This window comes from Otolemur garnettii, unplaced genomic scaffold (assembly GCF_000181295.1).
Source record: "Otolemur garnettii isolate 467f Iridium unplaced genomic scaffold, OtoGar3 scaffold00001, whole genome shotgun sequence".
Taxonomy (NCBI): Eukaryota; Metazoa; Chordata; class Mammalia; order Primates; family Galagidae; genus Otolemur; species Otolemur garnettii.
This window is the reverse complement of record NW_003852396.1, coordinates 59,468,841-59,484,005: the sequence shown is the minus strand read 5'-3', so window position 1 is coordinate 59,484,005 and position 15,165 is coordinate 59,468,841. Positions and strand designations below refer to the sequence as shown.

At 40.6% G+C, this 15,165-nt stretch overlaps 1 long non-coding RNA gene across 1 annotated transcript in view; it reads left to right on the top strand.

Annotated features, from left to right (window-relative positions):
• Positions 1-125: 125 nt before the first annotated feature.
• LOC111723926 overlaps positions 126-15,165 on the top strand; it is a 23,477-nt gene continuing 8,437 nt past the window's right edge. Inside the window, exons 1-2 of the long non-coding RNA XR_002772337.1 lie at positions 126-188; positions 2,732-2,850. This is a non-coding gene — a long non-coding RNA (uncharacterized LOC111723926). The remainder of the gene's footprint in view (positions 189-2,731; positions 2,851-15,165) is intronic.

Genomic DNA, 15,165 nt, shown 5'->3' with positions numbered 1-15,165 from the left:
GGGGCGGGGTCAGACGGAAGGGCGGGGCCAAGAGAGCCAATCGTATCGCGCGGTCTCGCCGCGGCTGGAGGAGTGGCGGGCGCTCTCGGGGGCGGGACTTGTTGCGCCTCAGCCCAGTGTCTGCGGCCTCTGGTTTCTAGGACCGAGCAGCTCCCGGTCCTTTTCCTTGTATCTCCGCAGGTCCCACCGTAAGTCAACTTCCCCGCTGAAATTTTAAGCTTGTTTGGTCGTGCCAAATGTTAGTGGGCCTGTGGAGCACGTGGAACTCTCGTATACTACTATTGGGTATATGAAATGATACACTTTGAGGAACAGCGTCAGTTTTTTAAAAAGTTCAACACGTACTTATTGTATGACCCAGCTATTTTACTACTAATTATTTGCACCCCCAAATGGAAGTGTATATCCATACAGAGATTTGCACACCACTGTTAATCGCAACTTTTAAATATAATAGCTTTATTGGGATAAAATTTACCCTTTTTTTTTTTTCGAGACAGAGCCTCAAGCTGCCCCCCTGGGTAGAGGGCCCTGGCATCACAGCTCACAGCAACCTCCAACTCCTGGGCTCAAGCGAATCTCCTGCCTCAGCCTCCCAAGTAGCTGGGACCACAGGCGCCCGCCACAACGCCCGGCTATTTTTTGGTTGCAGCCATCATTGTTGTTTGTTGGGCCAAGGCTGGATTCGAACCTGCCACATTAGGTGTATGTGGCTTGCGCCTTAGCCACTTGAGCCACAGGCGCTGAGCCAAAATTTACCTTTTTAAATCATACAGTTCAGTAAGTTTTAGTGTTTTCCCAGTTGTACAACCATCACCACTATCTAATGTTAGAACACTTTAATAACTCCAAAAAGAATCCATGTATCCATTAGCTATCATCACCCAAACCCTTGGTAACCCGTGCTTTACTTTCGGTTTCTATGAATTTGCCTTTTGTGGACACCTTATACAAACAGAATCATAACCTATATGGCCTTCTATGTCTGGCTTCTTTTATTTAGCACAATGTTTTCAAGGCTCAAATAGGTTGTAGCAGGTATCAGTCTTTTATTCCTTTTTATTGCTTAATAATATTGCATTGTATAAAGGCTATGTTAACCAGTTTGATGAAAGTATTTCAAATTGTATATAAAACCAGCACATTGTACCCCATAATTGCATTAATGTATGCAGCTATGATTTAATAAAAAAGATAATATTGCATTGCAATGGATATACCACATTTTGTTTATCTGTTCATCCATTGGTGGGCAATTGGATTGTTTCCATTTTTGGTTATTATGAATATGGTTTCTACTAACACTTGTGTACAACATTTTATGTGGACATATGTTTATATTTCTCATATATACCTAGGAGTGGAATTGCTAGGTTATATGGTAACTTTATGTTTAGTGTTTTGAAGAGTTATTTTCCCAAAAAGGCAACAGCTGTACCTTTAATAGCCGCAAACAGGAAACAGCCCAACTGTTCATAAAGAAGTGAATGGATGAAAAGAATTGCTATATATTTGTGTATTGGGCTACTATTCTGCAATAAACACGGATGAATTATTGATATGTGTAACAACATGGATGAATCTTGAAATAATTTTCCTGATTATTCCAGGAAAAGAAGCCAGACATATACTTACTGTATAATTCCATTTATACAGAACTCTGGAAAATACAAACCAGTCTATCAGTTTTTCATGATAGTGGCAATACTATGGATTGTTGTTGCCTTGGGTGGCGGAGTGATCAAGGAAGAGGGAGAAATAGGTTACAAAGAGGCATGAGGAAACTTGGGGGTTATGGTATGTTCATTATTTTGGATGTGATAATAGTATCATGGTTGTATCTTTATATAACTGGGCTCAGTGACTCATGCTGTAATCCTAGCACTTTCAGAGGCCAAATCAGGAGGATCAAGGATTGCTTAAGACCGGGAGTTTGAGGGCAGTCTGAACAAGAGCAAGATGCCCTTCTCTGCAAAAATCCTATTATCCTTTTAACAAGTTTGTGATACAAAGAAGGTGTAGTAAGTTTTTGTTATATTAGTGAATGATACCCTGAAAGTTAACTCAGTAAATTGGTTTTCAAAAAAACACTATATAATTGTTTTAAATTTTAATTTTTTTTTTTTTTTTTTTTTTTTTTGAGACAGAGCCTCAAGCTGTCCCCCTGGGTAGAGTGCCATGGCATTACAGCTCACAGCAACCTCCAACTCCTGGGCTCAAGCGAGTCTCCTGCCTCCGCCTCCCAAGTAGCTGGGACCACAGGCGCCCGCCACAACACCCGGCTATTTTTTGGTTGCAGCCGTCATTGTTGTTTGGCGGGTCCAGGCTGGGGATTCGAACCCGCCACCTTAGGTGTACGTGGCTGGCGCCTTAGCTGGTTGAGCTATAGGCGCCGAGCCTAAATTTTAATTTTGAATGAAAATAATTTAATTTTGAATGAATATGAATGATTACAACATTCTATAAAGACCATAAAAAAGAATTTTTTTAAAGGGTGGCTAAGACTGTCATCTGATAGCCACCCTCTTATGCCTTAGTAGTAGACTGTGGTAGATGTTGCAACATATCCTTCTGTGAAACTAAATTTATCAGCTTTATTATAGCTAGATGTAACCAGTGAGATGCAGATGAAAATCTTGAGAACATCTTCTGGGAAAGCTCTTTTTGGGAGGCAACTCAACCTGGAAGCTGACTCTTTTGCCCTTGCCCTTTCTTCCTTTTTGCTGCCTAGAATACGGACTTGATGGTAGGAGCTGCAACAACCAAACCAAAGACATGGCCTTGAGGGTGGAAGCCATGATAGTGGAGAAGAAAGAGGGAAGAAGCCATATCCCCAGTGATGTCAAAAAGGTGTGGTACCAGCCCATGACTGCCTATCTCTAGACTTGTTATTTTTTTTTTTTAAAGAAATTTCCATATTGTTTAATGCACTATCATATTGGTTTGCTCTTACATACAGATGACCCTAATCTAGAATGACAGAAAAGTTTGAAGTCTAAAGTCATAGTTTTGTAAATGAAAGACTTATATAAGTGCACGTTAACAAATTTTTCTCGTGCATATTTATGGTGGGAATCTTAGAATCTTAGTGCTGTTGCAGTAAAACTTTGAATTTACAAAGCTTGTAGCATCTAAGGATCTCAGAGATTGTAGCTAATAATTAAATTTTATACTAGTAGTGCAACATATGATTATAGTGACTTTATAGGTGAAACAAATGATATTTAAGCCCCTTGATTGGTGACTTACTGAAATATATTACACCTGAGCTGTAGATCCAGCAGCAGAACTGATACAGTACCTTAAATTTCAAACATTTAGACCATTTTAAAGCACTAATCTTCCCATTAGTCACTGTAATAGGAGAAAATTCATAAGGTTAATCTCTTCACATCAAGTGACACAGCTGGTTATTGAAGCATTCGTAAATCTGTTGAATCGAAGGAAGACATGTCATTATTCATGTTTTTAAAATGATTTCAGAAAGGCATGCCATACCGGAGGAAAAAACTTAATGCGCAGTCAGGAGTCTAATCAACTGTTAACAATGAAAATGCAAGAGTAATTTATGAGCTAATAATTTTTATGTTTTGGGGAAAATGCTATTATTTTAAGCTCCGATATGAGGCGCACTAACTACAACTGAATGAAGTTTTACTATTTTATTACTTTTTTTTTTTTTTTTAGACAGACTCACTGTGTTGTCCTCAGTAGAGTGTTGTAGTGTCACAGCTCACAGTAACCTCCAACTCTGGGGCGCAAGCAATCCTCTTGCCTCAGACTCCCAAGTAGCTGGGACTACAGGCGCCTACCACAGTGCCTGGCTAGTTTTTAGAGATGGGGTCTCGCTCTTGCTCAGGCTAGTCTTGAACTCCTGACCTTTAGCAATCCACTCTTTTATTTTATTTTATTTTAAGATGAAGCAACAGAGACTCAGAGTAGTTAGGCAGCTCTGCTACCAGAGGCACAGAGCAAATATCAGTTCTCAAGGATTCCTGTTCAGGTCTGTCTAATTTAAAAACGGCTGCTTTTTTGTTGTTGGTGATTTTATTTTAAAAATAGGGTGAGGTGTGGTGGTTCATGCCTGTAACAAGCCTGGGCAATATAGTGAGGTCCTATGTCTACAAAAAATTAAAAAAATTAGCAGGGCATGGTGGCATGTGACTAATCCCAGCTATTTGGGAGGCTGAAACAGAAGGATCAGTTGAGCCCAGGAGTTCCAGGTTACAGTAACTATGATGGTGCCAAGGCATTCTAGCCTGGGTCACAGTGACACCCTGACTCTAAAAAATAAATAAATAATACAAAAATAGAATGTAAGAATTCTTTACTTAATGTAGAATATATACTTCTAAGGTAAATGTTTGTATTGAAGTCTAACATATGTTCAGTAAAATGTACAAATCTTCAGTGTACACTGTGATTACTTATACACGTATAACATTCATCCAGATTAAAAAAATTAATTAGCCATGAGAGGAACGCCAGTGAACGTAACAGTGAGATACCACTTCATACCTAGAATGGTTATAATTTAAAAAAAAAAAAAACACACAGTAGCAAATGTTAATGAAGGCATGGAGAATTTGGGACCCTCCTGTACTAATGATGGAAATATAAAATGCTGCAGCCACTTTGGAAAATACTCTGGCAGTTTCTCAAAAAGCTAAATAGTGTTATATGGCCCAGTAACTCCACTCCTGGGTATGTATCCAAGAAAATTGAAAATACATGTTTATGCAAAAACACGTATGTGAAAGTTTGTAATGGAATTATTAGTAGCAGCCCAAAACATTTATAATAGCCAAACGTCTATCAGCTGATGAATGGATAAACAAACGATATATTTACACAATGGAGTATTATTTAGCAATAAAAAGGAACAAAGGACTGATATATACTACAACATGACTAAATCTTGAAAATACTATGCTAAGTGACAGAAACCCAAAAGAAAACACATGTTGTATGATTCTATTTGGCAGGGATTGGGGGAACCTGATTGAGGGGAAAGAATAGGAAATGATGACGAATGTATAAGAGATTTCTTTGTGGCATGATAAAAATGTTCTCAAATTGTAGATGGGGTTGTGAAAATGTGTTAAATCCAAAAAACTATTGAATTGTTTCAGTGGGTGAATTGTATGGTATATGATTATATCAACGCAATAGTTTTTAAAAAGAAAGAAGAAGTGCATTGGAAAGGTGCCTCTTTTAGTTTTGATAGAGGCTAGGTCAGATGTTGTGGCTTTTGATCTGTGAACCAAACACGCTGGGTTACTGTCAGCCCCAAAGGTAGGCATGGGCAAAGCTAGACAGGGAGGCCGCTGATATGGTAAGACTTACACCAGGGAAGAACATAGATTCATACCCTCTGTGGCCAGCTTGCCCAAGAGGAACAAAAGTTAGGGATAGTTAGGCTGCTCCCTGCTGCAGGGCTAGAAGGGAAAATTTCAGATTCTCAGCCCAAGACTACTCTTTATGGGAGGACCACCCTCTACTGGAAAATGGTGGACCTGAAATCAGCCTGCCGCCTTAGTCTTCCCACATGCACCAATATGATAAGTCCCGCTACTTCTCCGTTGGGCAGAGTGAGATGAAGAAGTATCAACATAGACACTTCATAGAACTCCCTTCAGTTGGAAGTAACACTTCAGGAGCAGGGAGGGACCATTTCTCCCAGCACTGACCAGTTCTGCCCTTATCATTCATATTGCTATTCAGCCTCCAATCATTTCTTGTCTAGACTGTAGAAGTCATCTCCTAACTGTTAATGCTACCTCATCCTCTGAGATTATGCTCAGGGAACCTTCAGAACAAGTATAGCCTAAGATTTTATTTGTCTTGCATAGCATTAATTTCTTTTTTTTTTTAGTTAATTGCTGTGACAGACACTTCTGGTAACTTAATCAATACATATTCTTTCTTTTCACTTTACTAGCACCACCTTGCTTTTTGTCAGAGTGGTATCATGCCCAGAATTATGTTTCTCAGTCCCTTTTACAACTGGGAGTGGGGAAGTCACATCTTTTGGCTGAAAAGGTGATAGGAAAGTTGCTTTGTGCGGCTTTCTGGAAAGTTCCTTGAGTGGAAGCATACTTAACTTGCAGGAGCCTTTATCCTTTTGCTTTTCCCCTTTGTCCTACCTTGGATATAGATGTGAAGCCGAGGGTGGGATAACCATTTAGCAAAGGTTATCCAAAGGTAAGGTGTTGAGGATGGATTCCACATGCTGCAGGATACAGTGGAAAGCTGAAAGGAACTTGGGTCCTGGTACATTAGGGAATCACCTTTTCAACTCTGTGGAATTTACCTCTGGATTTCTAGTTTTACAAAGAAAAAGCACTTTATTTATGTAAGCCACTATGTGTCAGTTTTATGTTGTTACTTTCAGCCAACCTAACTGAACAGATTTGGTTACCAGAAGTGGAGAGCTTCAAGAAATAGAACCTAAAATTTGGCATTGGTTTCATTAAAGAACCAAGGCTTTGACAATGGAGACACAGATTTCACACACCGGGAAGAACATGACCCTTGTTTTATGATGTCAAAACGTTCTCTATGGAAAATTGTCTCCTTTTGTTTTTTGGAACATAAACCCTGATGGTTTATATTGTTGTTAGGGGAAAGAGTTGATATAATTTATGTTGACAGGTTGTAGTTACTTCTTGCCACTTTCAGCATAGTCCCAAAGGATGGTGGTAAATTCAGACTAGAACTACCTACTTTGTAAGCAGAGACAGATATTAATACAATTTGGGTTGAGAGCCACTCTCAGCCTATAGCCTCTAATCTCAACTGACTGACAAACCCTTGCTCTGGAGCCCCACAGGTTGAAAAGCCAACTTATACCCCTCATGCTGACACTAGCAAGGCTAGCTGCAGCAACTGGGTAAAAATGGAACCCCAGGCCTTTCTAAAGAATCTCTCTTTAGGAGTTCTTAACCAGAAATACATCAGAACATGCTGATAACAATTAAATTAAAGATCTCTTCCCATAGGTCCTATTGTTTCAAAAACCTCAAAAACTGTTACTCTAAGGCCTAGAAGAAAGGATTTAAAAACTCTAGAAAGATCTTTGGCGATGGCTACTCCTGCATGAATCTTACAATAGAAAGCCTTCCATATTTTTGAGGGAAATCCTATCAAGAACTGTGAAGGCTCTGAGATTTTACCATACTTGATTTTACCATACATACTGCCAACGTGTTGGTAGAAGACACAAGATTCACAGGTTAGAGACAAAAGACTTTATTACAGCAGAGTATTCACTATGAGCTCTGCAGCATATTTGTATCAGTTCCCTTACCCCCAGTTCCCAGAGGTGCTGTGTGGATGGGCCCAAATATGTCAGCACTCACTATGGGTTGCATTACAGATAAGAAACCATGAGCTGAGGGAACTCAAATATCTTATAATGCACAGCAAGCTGGCCTGCCCTTCGTCGGTATAAAAACAACTCACCTTCCAAGGCTATTTGATATATAAACATTCTTGAAAACATAATCTGAAATGATGAACAGCCAGTGATTCTGCTTTCAAGATATGTAGAGATACAACAGACCCATGGAAAATTGTCTCCAAAGACTATATGACCAAAGAAACTCCATAGTTGTCTGGCAACAGCCTTTGGTTTTTCAACCCCTAAGACCATGCTGGGTACTTAACCTCTCACCAAGTAGAAGTGAGCTTTGAAGGCTCTGTGAGATCGGCTCGGCACCTGTGGCTCAAGCGGCTAAGACGCCAGCCACATACACCTAAGGTGGCGGGTTCGAATCCCCAGCCCGGGCCCGCCAAACAACAATGATGGCTGCAACCAAAAAATGGCCAGGCGCTGTGGCGGGCACCTGTAGTCCCAGCTACTTGGGAGGCTGAGGCAGGAGACTCGCTTGAGCCCAGGAGTTGGAGGTTGCTGTGAGCCTGATGCCATAGCACTCTACCCAGGGGGATAGCTTGAGGCTCCGTCTCAAAAAAAAAAAGGTTCTGTGAGATCTCCAGGAAAGGCATCCTTTCCAAAGCCCTTTTCAGATGAGGCCATAGATGGTAATGGACTAGAAGGATTCTTCCAGAGGGACTATCAAACACAATAATCAATACATCATCACCAAGCCAAGGGGTCCTCATTCTTTCTGTGAGAAGGCAGTGTTTGGTATTTGCTATGACTACTATATGACTCCCAGTCTTTTATCCTTCATTTGGATATGTTACTACCTTCCCGCTCCTTCTCTACTGTATAGTGAGGATTTGGAAGCAATTATCTTATCTTCTAGGGCTGAGCTCACTGCAGATGAGGAGACACATCTGGATGGTGCATTTCATCCAGAGAGCTATAATTTGGAGTTGGATGCAGTATTTGGATGAATTTTTAAAATATTATATCCTCTTTTGGACAGAGAATACATTTTTATTTGCATGAGGGATATTTGCTTTGTATTAGATGGCAGAATGTTATTGTTTATTTCTATGTTACTATTAAGTTTAAGTAGAGAATAAGGACATATTAATGGTGACTAGCTAAAAGGTGTGGTATACTGGATTTTTTTCCTTGTATTTTTGGCTGCCTAGCACGTAACACCCTTGTTATGATTTCCATCTCCCCTGAGAGGGAATCCACAAAACAAATCCCCCAAATTTGACCTGGGCCCCATTAATTAGATAAACCCAATTGGCACTAATATTTGGAAGTGAGCAACTTGAAGAAAGACTGCTCTATGCAAAATCTGCTTGGCCAGGGTGTTGGCAGAAGCCTCTGGCTTTGTGGGACAACAATGGTGGTGGTGATTTTTCTCTTCTTCTGGCTAGGACAGCAGCAGCAGTGATAATTTGTACTACATCAGTGTGTGTGTGTGTGTGTGTGTGTGTGTGTGTATGGGAGCGTTGTGGTTTGGAGTATTGTTTCTAGAACAACCTCAAGGCTATTTGTCCAACTAGCCCAACAATTCTGTGAGTTGCCCAGGTATTTTTCTTTTTTCATCATTCTTCTTTTTTGGAAATATAATTAATACACATACAGAAATATACATATACATATATGCACACAGGTCTGGTAGCATACCAAGGACAGGAGCAGGGGGAGGAGTTCACCTCCAGGTACGGACAGTTAGGAGATGCGGTGTCTATAGATAGTTTAAAAACAACAAAGCAGATTATAAGTCAGTCTGTATTTTATTATCATCAGTGATAAAATAGTCCTCCCTGAAAAAAGAAATCTTTAGATGATTAAGATGTAAACAATTTATACAATCACTGTCAAATTTTAAAAAATATAATCATCCATATATGCAAAAATCAAATAAAATGTTTACAATTTTTTTTTTTTTTGAGACAAGGTCTTGCTCTGTTATCCAGGCTAGAGTGGAGCAGCAACATGAGAGCTCACTACAGCCTCAAACTCCTGGGCTCAAATGATTCTCCTACCTCTCATCCTCCCAAGTATCTGGGCCTACAAGTGTGCACTACCACACCTGGCTACATTTTCTAATTTTTTGTAGAGATGAGGTCTTACTGTGTTGCTTAGGCTGGTTTCAAACAGTTGGCCTAATGCAATCACCTTGCCTCTTGGTTTTATCCCTTAATTAATTATACTCTAGTTAATTTGGAGAACTCTCACTAACAGGTAGGCGCTGACATACATGCAGGCTCAGCTACATGTATACATTTCAAGAGTCAGTCTTAAAGGCTTGAAATTTTTGTGCTTTTGACACAGTTTTTGTTTTTGACCCCTGTGGTCCTACATATTTTGGTGTTTAAATAGGAGGTTCTAGGCTCGGCGCCTGTAGCACAGCGGTTACAGCACCAGTCACATACACCGAGGCTGGTGGGTTCGAACCCAGCCCATGCCTGCTAAACAACAATGACAGCCACAACAACAACAGCAACAAAATAGCCGGGCATGTGCTGGACACCTATAGTCCCAGCTACTCAGGAGCTGAGGCAAGAGAATCACTTAAGCCCAATAGTTTGAAGTTGCTGTGAGCTCTGATGCCATAGCACTCTATCAACGTGACATAGTGAGACTCCGTCTCAAAAAAAAAGAAAAGGAGGTCCAAAATAGACAATTGCCATGATTGTAAATACAAAGACAAGTGCAAATTGTACTTCATACATAATATATTTTACTGAATTGAAATGTCTTTTTAATTAATTTATTTATTTTTAAAGAGACAAGGTCTCACTATGTTGCCCAGGCTGGTCTGAAACCCCTGGCTTCAAGAGATCCTCTTGCCTCCGCTTCCCAAGTAGCTGGGATTATGGGTGTGAGCCACTACACCCAGATCAAAATTTATTTTTTTACATTGTTAATTATTTGAACAAGCAAAGGATCTAGCAAAGTGTTTAATACTTAGTTGATGGGCGACGGAGTGAGACTGTGTCTCAATAAAAAAAAATTATGTGTAGTTTCTCAAATGCAAAGAATCTCCCCACCTCCTTTTGAACTTCGTTGACTTGTGCATTGCTGTCAAATTCTCTCTGGATAAAGCAAAGCCTAAGCCTCTCCTGTCTGCTGCTCTCTCCTGCACCCTGCCCCTTGTCCTGGCTGCCCCTTATCAGGGCTCTCATTTCCAGCAGCACACACATCCCTGACGCTGGACTTACACTGTGTACTGTGCAGTTTGGCTCACTCCTCTCCCTCTTAAATTGAAGGGACTGTTCCATGTAGACAGTAGCCTCGGTGCCAGAACTGTACTCACTTACTTAATGTTTTTTGAATGTACTACACACCTTCTTGCGTGCCAGACACTTGAGGCACATCAGTGAGCAAGACCAGCAAAGGTCCCTGCCCAGGTGGAGGTCTATTCCCCAGGTTCCATCTGACCCAGCTGAAGGGATCTGAGCAGGAATTTCTTGGGTTGCAAGTCGCAGGGATAGTGGGACTTGCACTTAAACCCAGAAGGGCAGGCCAGACAGTCCAGAGGCATGCTGCCTGCAGCATTGAGGATGTGGGGGTGCTGGTGGGAATTCTAGGTGGCTGGGGAAGTACAGAGGGCCACGGGAAAGAGAGGAAGATGAAACTGGCAAGGATCAGAGGCCAGGATGCGAAGGGACTCACGTGCCTTGCTAAGGAGTTTGCACTTTACCCTGTAGACAGCTGGAGTCCTGTTGATGATTTTATGCAGGGGAATGACATGTTTATATTTATTTTGAGGAAGATAATTCTGGCAGATGTACTGGAGTGGTGAGAGACTGGGCAAGTCACTTAACCTCTCTCTTCCTCTGTTTTACCATCTATCAAAGAAGACGAACCATATCACTCCACTTACCTCCTAGGATTTTGGTGAGAAATAAAAGAGATAAGAGATGTGAAAACACTTTGTAAAGTATATGGTACTGTAAAATGCAAGCTGGTGCTGTCATTATTTCAGCTGTGCTGCATTTGGGAATATGGTTTTAAAGACGCCCAAAGAATCAAGTGAAGCCCACAACTCCGTTTGTGTTTCCCAAGAAGAATACAACCCAATAATACTTTAATTTATATTTTGACACTCCACTGTACAAAGAGCTAAGGAAGTTTTAAGCTTATCCCTGGCAGACTTACAGTCTAACTGGAGAGAAACAGAACCTCTAGAAAGGGAAAACTTATGCACACTCAAAAGAAAACCCACATACATGAAAATATCTAGATCTTGGATCTAATCCAAGAGGAAAGTGCTAGTGGGGGGGTGGTTGGGAGGAGTGGAGACTTCCTGTAAGAAAAGAAAGTAGTGTAATTTGTCCTAATGAAGTGATGCTTTGCTAAATAGTACCTCTGCTATCCCACTCCTCTAGTAAGGGAGAATGGGAAAAGGAAAGAGGAAAACATTTTAGTAGGTAGAAATTTTTATTTTTAATTGGTTACGCCATACAACCCATTTTTCCAAAAGCAATGCTTTAAGGACAAATGATGACATTTTGATATTTTCAAAATCTTGAGTGTCTTGGTAATATATATGAATAGGCCTCCTTATAGGAATATCTTAGTCCAGGCCACCAAGTGCTTTTCCCTTTTCAGGTATTAGTTGGGTAGAAGCAGGTCATAGGCACATTAAATTATGCTTTTAGGTTCCTTTTTGAAGACAAGTTTAAGTGGCTTTTACCTCCTTTGAATAACATCTTCTGCTAGTCTCAATAATTCCGTAAATATACTTGTATTACATTTTAAATTGTATATCCATTTGTTTTTCTCTTGGACATTATAATGACCAGGTGTGTATCTTTGTAAAAGGGATAGAACTCTCAGTGTTTGAAAAATACTGATAGAAGATAATATAATAAGTAGTTTAATAAGGCCTATATTAGCTTCTTCCTGGCTTTTGTAAAAATATTATTTAACTTATTAAATATTCTTCCAGTGTGGCAAATTATCCGTTGACTCAAGGATTTTAGACAGTGATCATATAACGTTTTTTAATTTCAAGAAATTTAGGAGGTACAAGTGATTTTTGTTACATGGATGAATTCAATGCATAACCTTTAGTATACTATTTTGACAAGACAAGTGACATTTTCAGTAGGTAAGTTTTAGTATGTGCTTAGCACATGATCCTCATCTCATTAAGCCAGCGATCTGGTTAAGAAGACAGGATTTAAAAATAAGAAACAGTGAACAGAACAGAAATACAATAAAGAATACAATATGCTCGACTATGAGGCTTAGGTTAGAAGAGCTCTAGAAGTAAAATGGCCTGGTTAGAAATGATACTTCAGTTGTGAAGCTCATATATTGTGAATATAAATATGGCAAGTTCTCTTTGCTAAGGATATGGAGCAATAGAAAGAGTCTGGAGCATCCAGGAGACCTGAGTCCTCATCTGTGCTCTGATACCTTCTAGCCACATGACCCTGAGTAAAGTACTTAACCTCACCTGTGAAGTACAGCTTCCAATAGCACCAATCATGCCTCTTATCCATACATAGTAGCAATTTCCAGGAAAAAGAGATAAATATATCAGTATCTTTATATTTAGTTCTGTCTCTTGCTACCAACCCAAGAAAGATTTTTAGCCATAGTGGGATACTTTCCCCAAAGTCCTCAGAAACAAGGAAAAGTGAGTGATTTTCCTTTTGACTTTTGGGATTATACCTTTGGGTGATGAGAGTGTGCAGGTGGAAATACAATTGAATAGGCAGATCGGGGTGAAAGTCAGGCGGAGGTGATAGGGCTGAGCTAGAAAACAACAGGCCACTGGTAGCTTCAGCAGGGAGGGTCAAAGGGATGGAAAGTGGAAAAAGAGTTAGTGTGAGAGCGGAATGTGAATGAAAAGGAAAAATCAGATACGAGACATTTTAAAATAGCATTTTTTTCCTCTTACACTAAATGTAACATGTATTAAAGCAAGCTGGGAAGTCTAAAAAATGCAAAGAAAATTATTAGTCAAAGTCCTTCACCCTGAGATACTTGTTGCTCGTGTTTTGCCACATTTCCTTTCGTGCCTTCCCACTGGTTACTCCCAACAGATACTTTGGAGAAGAATATTGAAGTAAAGATGACTTTGGGCTTATATGGGAAATCTGCCTGGATTTCCATGCAGAATTCGTCTTCTGCCCTTTCAGTATTGTATGCATATGTAGCAGGGAACAAAAATAATTTTAAATCAAATAAATGCACTAGCAGAACTCTTTTCTGAGGGAAGACTATTATTTGTAAGAAAAACAACATATAATAGGCCTTTTGAGTTACACAAAGTTAAAAGCAAATCCTGCCTTGGGATAGAGAGAGCGGTTAGGGATGAGTTGTTAAGTTACTTTGAATAATAATGTAAAAGGCAATCTCACTATGATCAGAGAGCATTTCTGTAGAAATTATTACTATTACTTTCATAATTTTTCTTTGAGACAGAGTCTCACTTTGTCACCCTAGGTGGAGTGTCATGGCATCACAGCTCACAGCAACCTCAAACTCTTGGGCTTAAGCGATTCTCTTGCCTCAGCCTCCCAAGCTGGGACTACAGGGACCTGCCACAATGGCCTACTGTTTTTAGAGATGGGCTCTCACTCTGGCTCAGGCTGGTCTTGAACCTGTGAACTCAGGAAATCCACCCACCTAAGCCTCCCAGAGTGCTAGAATTATAGGTATAAGTCATCCCACCCGGCCTTTATAATAATAATTATTATTATCAGAGATAAGGTCTTGCTCTATCACCCTGGCTAGAGAGTGCAATGGCAAGGTCATAGCTGCCTTTAACCTCAAACTGTGGGGCTCAAACAGTCCTACCACCTCAGCCTCCCAAGTAGTGGGATTGCAAGTGAGCACTACTACACCTGGCTAATTTTTCTATTTTTTTTTATAGAGATGGGTTCTCACTATGTTGCCCAGGCTGGTCTTGAATTCCTGGCCTTGAGTGATCCTCCCTCTTTAGCTTCCCAAAGTGGTAGGATTACAGGTATGAGCCACAATGCCTGACCAAAATTATTAAACAGAGCGCTTACTTGCTGGGGTTATGGGAGAGATTTTTGGTGCACCTCACTAGAGGTGATGACCAAGGAGAAGCTGTGGGGGATTCCTCTCTTGAAGTCCCAAGAGCTGGCTCTTGCACCTCAACAGCAAACTGAGGGCTGAGCAGAGAGATGTCCTCTGAATTCCTAAAACGGAGCATCATCAATGAACGCTGGGTTCTAGCAGTGTTTCCATAAACAGCACAATCTTTTATTATCAGTGCTTGGGGGAATTAAAGCAATTATAACTTCTAGGAGTGTCACAACCTAAGGGGAGGGCAGCAGCCTGGAGAAGTGGCTGAGTTACAGGAGGAGGGAAAGGGTGATGAGCAACAGCTAGGGCAGGTTTGGGGATTCTCACAAAACAGCCGCCATGGTAACTGCACTCATGTGGCCCTTATTCTACCAGGGATGATTTAGAATATCTACAGATATTGACTCATTTAATCCTAGCAACAATCTTACATAGCAAGTATATTATAATCCCTAGTTCATAGTGTGGCAAACTGAGGTACAGAGAAGTCAGATACCTGCAAGGTATCCAGAGAGTAGTGGAGGCAGGATCCAAGTCCATGCACTGTGGTGCCCAAATCTGTGCTGTTAACTGCTGCCCTCTACTGTTACTTTGGATGGGACCGCGCATCCTGCAATCCCTTCAGACAGTTGTTGAAAATTAGAGGGAATGGCTCGGCACCTGTGGCTCAAGTGGCTAAGGCATCAGCCACATATACCTAAGGTGGCGTGTTCGAATCC